Genomic DNA, 7,373 nt, shown 5'->3' on the forward strand with positions numbered 1-7,373 from the left:
TCTCCCTCTCTCTCTCTCTCTCTCTCTCTCTCTCTCTCTCTCTCTCTCTCTCTCTCTCTCTCTCTCTCTCTCTCTCTCTCTCTCTCTCTCTCTCTCTCTCTCTCTCTCTCTCTCTCTCTCTCTCTCTCTCTCTCTCTCTCTCTCTCTCTCTCTCTCTCTCTCTCTCTCTCTCTCTCTCTCTCTCTCTCTCTCTCTCTCCAACCAACCTCACAGGCTTTTTGCCATGGGGACAAGAGGAGCAAGGAGAAGGAGTAGATACATCAACCCCCTCGAGTTATTTATAAAAATAATAAAGATGAGATATAAATTCAATTCAACTAACAAACAAATACGATGTCTTATCGAGGTGTTTTTGTTGTTTGAAGACAGTGTTAGCTATGAAGACATTATTGCAGGCCTGGGAATTGACTCAATTGGTTTCCTGCTTCGTACCATCCAACTCCTTTTATCTCTTGTCTCTTTCCAACGTGATGAGTCCCAACAAGATTCTCCCATTCAGCCATGTGAGAATGCCATAAATTAAAGAATGTGAGAAGGGAGCGTTTGTAAATTATTATGCAACTCACACATTATGCAAGTCGCATCTTCTGGTGCTTAAGTAAGCTGCTGCAGAAATCCATGTCCTCTAGCATAGTCATCCGCCTTCGCAAAGCTGCCTCCGAAAGAAAAATTGCATGCGATTTTGTAGAAGCCAACCATACCCAATGAGGCAGCACAGTAATTGTAGCCTTGTTCAGATATTTGCCTATATAATGCAAGGTTTTGAAATGCAGAAGGGGCAGAGACATCCATGGCAATCTTGCCCTCAGGGTCATTTCTTTAGCAAGCATGAGAAGGCAGAATGGAGCTACCTTCAAACTTCTCCATGGAGCTCCATCTGTGATATCTAGTGTAGCATGCACAAATGAAAGGGAGGCATCATACAAACTGGATGTCATGGTTCCAACAGATGAAACTCTTCAAAGAACTTCCAGGCATTGTTTACCTTAAAGAAACTTTAGCATAGCATTGGCACTGGTATAATCGAAGCCAAAAACTGAATTCCCCTCCCCTGAGCACATAGTATTAAAGCACAATTCCCTCCTCCAATTAACAGTCATAAATCACATTCCCCAATTAGTTTGAAGTGTGGGCTTCCTCTCTCGTTCTCCAGCCCGCCAATTTCTTATCAGCTCTGGTTACCATAACCTTGTTTCTCACGCTGAGTCCAGTGTTGTTATGTCTAGCTGGACTCTTGTTCACATTCCCCCTCCCAGCATCACCTAACTCTAAAAGCAAAAGGTAAAAGAGGGCTACATTTTCATCTGTTGTCAATGCAAAAACATCCGATGTTAGCAGCGTTGACACTGGAAGGATCATGCTAGAATGCCTGCATTGGGTTGTAAAAGAGAGCGAGTAATGGATTCAATGATTGGTACAGCTGGCCTCCAATCAAAATCCTTATGAGAGGGGTCTTCAAACTTGCCCCTTTTATGACTTGTGGACTTCAACTCTCAGAATTCCTCAGCCAGCATGCCTGGCTGAGGAATTCTGGTGTCATGGTTCCGATAGATGAAACCAATTAAGAGAACTTCAAGGCAAAGGTTTCTTCCTTAAAGAACAGTTTATTAGGAAACAAAGTATCAGCACCTACATAGTTGAACCCAAGACTGAAGTTCCCTCTCCCCAGATACAAAGTAACAAGTTGTAATTCCCAACCCAGAAAGGCTGTCATAAATCATATTCGCCAATTATTCCAAAACGCGAAGTCTTCTCCCAACTTCTCAACCTGCCAAAACTTGATCTAACATTGACCTTGAGTTCACACACATCTGCAATTGTTATGGCTAACTGAAAACGCTCGAGTATTCCCCCACCCCCTTCTACATCTGAATATCTCAAACAGCAGAAAAACCACAATGAAAGCAAAAGGTAAAATGGTTGCAATTTCTTAATTGTCACAGCGTTGACATCTGGAGGTTGAAGTCCACAAGTCATAAAAGGGCCAAGTTTGAAGACCCCTGCCTTATGATCTCTTCTCCTGCAAGAGAGATCTCGGAATCCTAGTGGATAATTACTTAAATATCAGCCAGACGTGTGCTGCAGGTGCCAAAAATGCCAACAGTCCTAGACTGTATTAACAGAGGGATAGAATCAAAATCACATGAAGTGGTTAATACCACTTTATAGTGGCTTGGTAAGACCACACCTGGAATACTGCATCCAGTTTTGGTCGCCAGAATGTGAAAAATGTTGTTGAGTCTCTAGAAAGAGTACAGAGAAGAGCAACAAAGATTATTAGGGGACTGGAGGCTAAAACATATAAAGAACAGTTGTGGGAATTGGGTATGTCTAGTTTAATGAAGAGAAGGACGAGGGGGGACATGATAGCAGTGTTCCAGTGTTGCCACAAAGAAGAGGGAGTCAAGCTATTCTCCAAAGGACAAGAAGCAATGGATGGAAACTAATCAAGGAGAGAAGCAACCTAGAACTAAGAAGGAATTTCCTGACAGTTAGAATAATTAATCAGTTGAACAGCCTGCCTTCAGAAATTGTGGGCGCTCCATCACTGGAGGTTTTTAAGTAGACATTGGGTAGCTATTTGTCTGAAATGGTATAGAGTTTCCTGCCTAAGAAGGTAGTTGGTCTAGAAGATCTCCAAGGTCCCTTCCAGCTTTGTTACTCTGTTATTCTTTACCTCCAATTGTGAGAACAATCTACTCATCAAAGGGTGTTATTAATCTTGTCAATACCCCTACGACACAACTTTCCCTACATTTGGTGCATCAAACAATCCCATGTTTTACAGATTTCATTACATCCTATTTTGAAAAAAGAAAGAAAGAAAGTTGTGGGCACTTCTTTCTTTCTTTAATCAGAATTTAAATGCATGTAATTTGACAACCGCTGCCCCGATTTCTATTATATGGAACACAACGGGTGGAAACTAATCAAGGAGAGAAGCAATCTAGAACTAAGGAGAAACTTCCTGACAGTTAGAACAATTAACCAGTGGAACAACCTGCCTCCTGAAGTGGTGAATGCTCCAACACTGGAAGTTTTTAAGAAGAGACTGAACAACCATTTGTCCAAAATGGTATAGGGTTTCCTGCCTGAGCAGGGGGTTGGACTAGATGACCTTCAAGGTCCCTTCCAACTTTATTATTATTATTATTATTATTATTATTATTATTATTATTATTATTATTATTATTATTATTATTATTATTACATTTTAACTTTTCTATAAACGTGATCGTGCTGAAAAGCAAAAAAGAAAGGAAAGGGGATGGGTATATATATATATTTTTTTTTAAAAAAGCCCATTTTAAAGTTATTCACTTCTTTGGATTTTGGCTCGCTTCCTCGACTGTTAATGTTCTGAATTCCTTGAAAATGTCATCCCATTCTGATTGAAAAACAGTAAGTGAAAGCTGTTCATGTATATATATTTTTTCCCACGTTAGAGAGAGGGATGGCAAAATGCTTCCTGAAGAACATTCAAGAATTTTAAATGGGTCCAAGGGATACATAAAGCGAAGGAAGCTATTTCTCAGGCTGAGATTAAATTTTCAGCAAATTAGGGTAATCCTGGCACAGTTCTGACTTTATGTCGTATTATACTTCAAATAATTTGTCTAAATCTTTCCACACTCTCTTCTAGTGATTCAGCAAAATGTGATTTACAGCTTGAATAAACATGGAATAAAAATGCAGGTGACATCTGTGTTTGCATCTTCAAATTATTGTTGTGCTGATGAAGCAGTTACAATAATCTAAGGATCCATTTGGGGTAATGGGAAAATGGCTGAACTAGAAATGGGAAGGGTTGAGTTCTAATCCTTCCTTGGAGGTGAAAGCCAGCTGGATCAATTTGGGCCAATTACTCTTTCTCTCTCTCTCAGCCCAACCCAACTCACAACATTGTTGTTATGAGGAAAATAGGAGGAGAGTTAGCACTCTCGTTCATGCATGCGGCATGCGCTGGTGCCGTGTGCATGTGTGAATGGCTGTGCCCCCTGCATGCAGCTAGTGGCCCATTCGTGCATGCACAAACAGGCCGTGCGACCCACCCAGGCTAGCGGCCCTGTTTGCGCATGCACAAACTGGCTGCAGACACTTGCCCCACGCTAGTGGCACTGTTTGTGCCCATATGCTTGTGCAAACGGGGCCCCGGGTGCTAGCAGAGTGGAGGGAATGCACACCTATACATGCGTGCACCGGTCAGCCATTTCTGTGGCCCACTGTCCAAGAGCCCATAGCCTTGGACCAGGCCACGGCCCATAGGTTGGGGACTCCTGATCTGGTCCAACCCTCTGCCCAAGCAGGAGACCCTACACCAGATGTGTCAAACATGCCACGTCACATGATGTGTCGTGATGTATTGCGACTTTTTTTCCATTGCCGGCAATGGGGTGGGAGCGGTTTCACCATGACACATCTGGCCTATGGGGCAGCAGTTTGACATCCCTGCCCTATACCATTCCAGACAGATGGCAGTGCAGTCTCTTCTTGAAAGCCTCCAGTGATGAAGCTCCCACATCTGAAGGCAACTTTGGTTCCACTGGTTGATTGTTCTCACTGTCAGATAATTTCTCCTTATTTCTAGGTTGAATCTCTCCTTGATCAGTTTCCATTCCTTATTCCTTGCCTGGCCTTCAGGTGCTTTGGAAAATAGATAACTCTGTTGAAAACAGGAATAATGCCTCCAGACCTACAGAAATCCAGACAGAGGCAGCTGATGAAGACATAGTGGAGATACACCTCCAAGTATCACCAGCTCTGCAGATTTCCAGCCCCTGTTACTAGGGGTATTACTAATTACTAGGAGCAGCAATGGGTATGGTAGAGGTTGAAACCTCTTTGGGTTGTGGTGAGAAAGGCGGGTATCTAGGAGTTGTGGTTTCAAGCAACGATGATTACCTATACAGGGAAGCAGCAGAACTTCCAGAAGGATCTTGTCATTCCTACAAGATAGGCCAGATCAAGAATCAGAGACCTTCTGCAGCGTTTATCTCCTATTACAGTGATGGTGAACCTTTTAGAGACCGAGTGCCCCACAACTGCCCTACCTCTGCCCTGCCCCACCCCCACCCTGCCCTGTCCCACCCCTGCACTGCCCTGTACCACCCCAGCCCACACTGCCCCTGCCCCGCTCACCTGTAGGGCCACCCACCACCTCCATGGCCTGCCACAGCAGATTGCCCAGGCGTGCTGTGGCAGCCACACCCTCCACCCACACCCCACAGCATCATCTGTGCACAGGGCGGAGTCTTGTCCCCGCTGCCCAGCTGCCCTGTCTTTGGCTGTGCTGCTCCGTGCAGGCCGCGTCCAGGGATGACTCTCCTCTGGGGAGGCTGCTGGTGAGGAGGGGGCTGCAGGGGGACGTGGGGCTGGAGTGATGGCGTGCGTGCCCACAGAGAGGGCTCTAAGTGCCCCCTCTGGCACGCGTACCATAGGTTCGCCACCACTGGCCTATTACCTTAGTAGCAGATCTTTCCTGCCTCTTTCAGGGCCAGCCTCTTTATTCTGAAGATCTTTGGGAACCTCCATCTGGGAAAAGGTCAAGCTTAGCTGAATCCAACTCCTATTGAGGTCAAGAATTCAAATCCCAGCATTCTCCCTTCCCCGGCAGATTGGAGAGTTCCAGATTAACCGCAAACTCACATCTTCCATGTCTGCATGAAAGTCTGGCTTAATTTTTTTTTGTTTTTCTAATTTGTTGATGCGTCAGTGACACAGCGTTGTGTTGGCCTACTTAAAAAAAGCAACAACAACAACTCTTCAAGCAAATGACTGTGGATGATCTGTCTTGATTATTTCTCCATGGCACCCGAGACCAGTTTTCCTAGGGGAGGTTTTATTTTTAGACAAAGGAAGTTGTACGGTTCCTCCTGAGGCATGTTGACCTTAGTCCACTTAACTTTAGATGACATTAACAGAAGGTGGGTGTGAGCCTTCAGCTAGGATCTGAGTTAAGAGGTTATTTACAAAGGATGAGGGAAACAAAGAGAACATTCTGGTCCCTTCTACTAACTTTGTTTCCCATTGTATGCACTTCCATACACAACATGGGAATAGCAAGATGGAAGTCACCATTCTCCCTCTCCTCAAATAAATTTCAATAAACTGAAGCCGACATGCAGACAATGGCTTTTTAATACATTACTACATTAATTTGGCACAGAAATGAAAATTTCGTTCACATTTGGTCCTTGGTTTCTGTATTTTGTTTAAAGACTAACCACATGTAAATCTATGCAGTGGGACATCGTTTAAGTAGGTATGCAAACTAGAAGCTTTTTTTTAAACTAAGCATCAACTATTAACAGAATTGGAAGGGACCTTGGAGGTCCTCCAATCTGACTCCCTGTTTGAGCAGGAGACCCTATACCATTCCAGAAAAATGGCTGCCTAGTCTCTTCTTAAAAACCTCCAGTGTTGGAGCACCCACAACTTCTGGAGGCAGGTTGTTCCACTGGTTAATTGTGTTCTGTCAGGAAATTTCTCCTTGTTTCTAAGTTGCTTCTCTCCTTGATTAGTTTTCATCCATTGCTTCTTGTCCTGCCTTCTGATGCTTTGGAAAATAAGTTGAACCCCTCTTCTTTGTGGCAGCCCCTTAGACTACTGTCAATGTCACCACTTTCATTAGATTAGCCGTACACAGTTCCCACAACCATTCATCATTCCAATTCCCTAATCATCTTTGTTGCTCTTCTCTGCCCTCTTTCTAGAGTCTCAACATCTTTTTTTTTGCTTTATGGTGACCAGAACTGGACACGGTGATCTCACCAGTGCAGTGTAAAGCAGTACTAACACTGCTACACACTTTCATGTATTTGCAATACCTCTGGACTGAAAGAAGCCAAAGATGACTCAACTCAAAGCATCTGGAGGGAGAGTATTAGTATCACTTTATAAAACCTTACTAAGACTTGCTAACCAGACCTGGAATAACAACAACAACAACAACAACAACAACAACAACAACAACAACAATAATAATAATAATAATAATAATAATAATAATAATAATAATAAAGTTGGAAGGGACCTTGGAGGTCATCTAGTCCAACCCCCTGCTCAGGAAGGAAATCCTATACCATTTCAGACAAATGGTTGTCCAGTCTCTTCTTAAAAACTTCCAGTGTTGGAGCATTCACCGCTTCTGGAGGCAGGTTGTTCCGCTGGTTAATTGTTCTAACTGTCAGGAAGTTTCTCCTTAGTTCTAAGTTGCTTTCCTCCTTGATGGGTTTCCACCCGTTGTTTCTTGTCCTGCCTTCAGGCGCCTTGGAGAATAGCTTGACTCCCTCTTCTTTGTGGCAGCCCCTGAGATACTGGAACGCTGCTATCATGTCCCCCCTCATCCTTCTCTTCATTAAACTAGACATACC

This window comes from Protobothrops mucrosquamatus, unplaced genomic scaffold (assembly GCF_001527695.2).
Source record: "Protobothrops mucrosquamatus isolate PMUCROS unplaced genomic scaffold, P.Mucros_1.0 scaffold_175, whole genome shotgun sequence".
NCBI classification, from domain to species: domain Eukaryota; kingdom Metazoa; phylum Chordata; class Lepidosauria; order Squamata; family Viperidae; genus Protobothrops; species Protobothrops mucrosquamatus.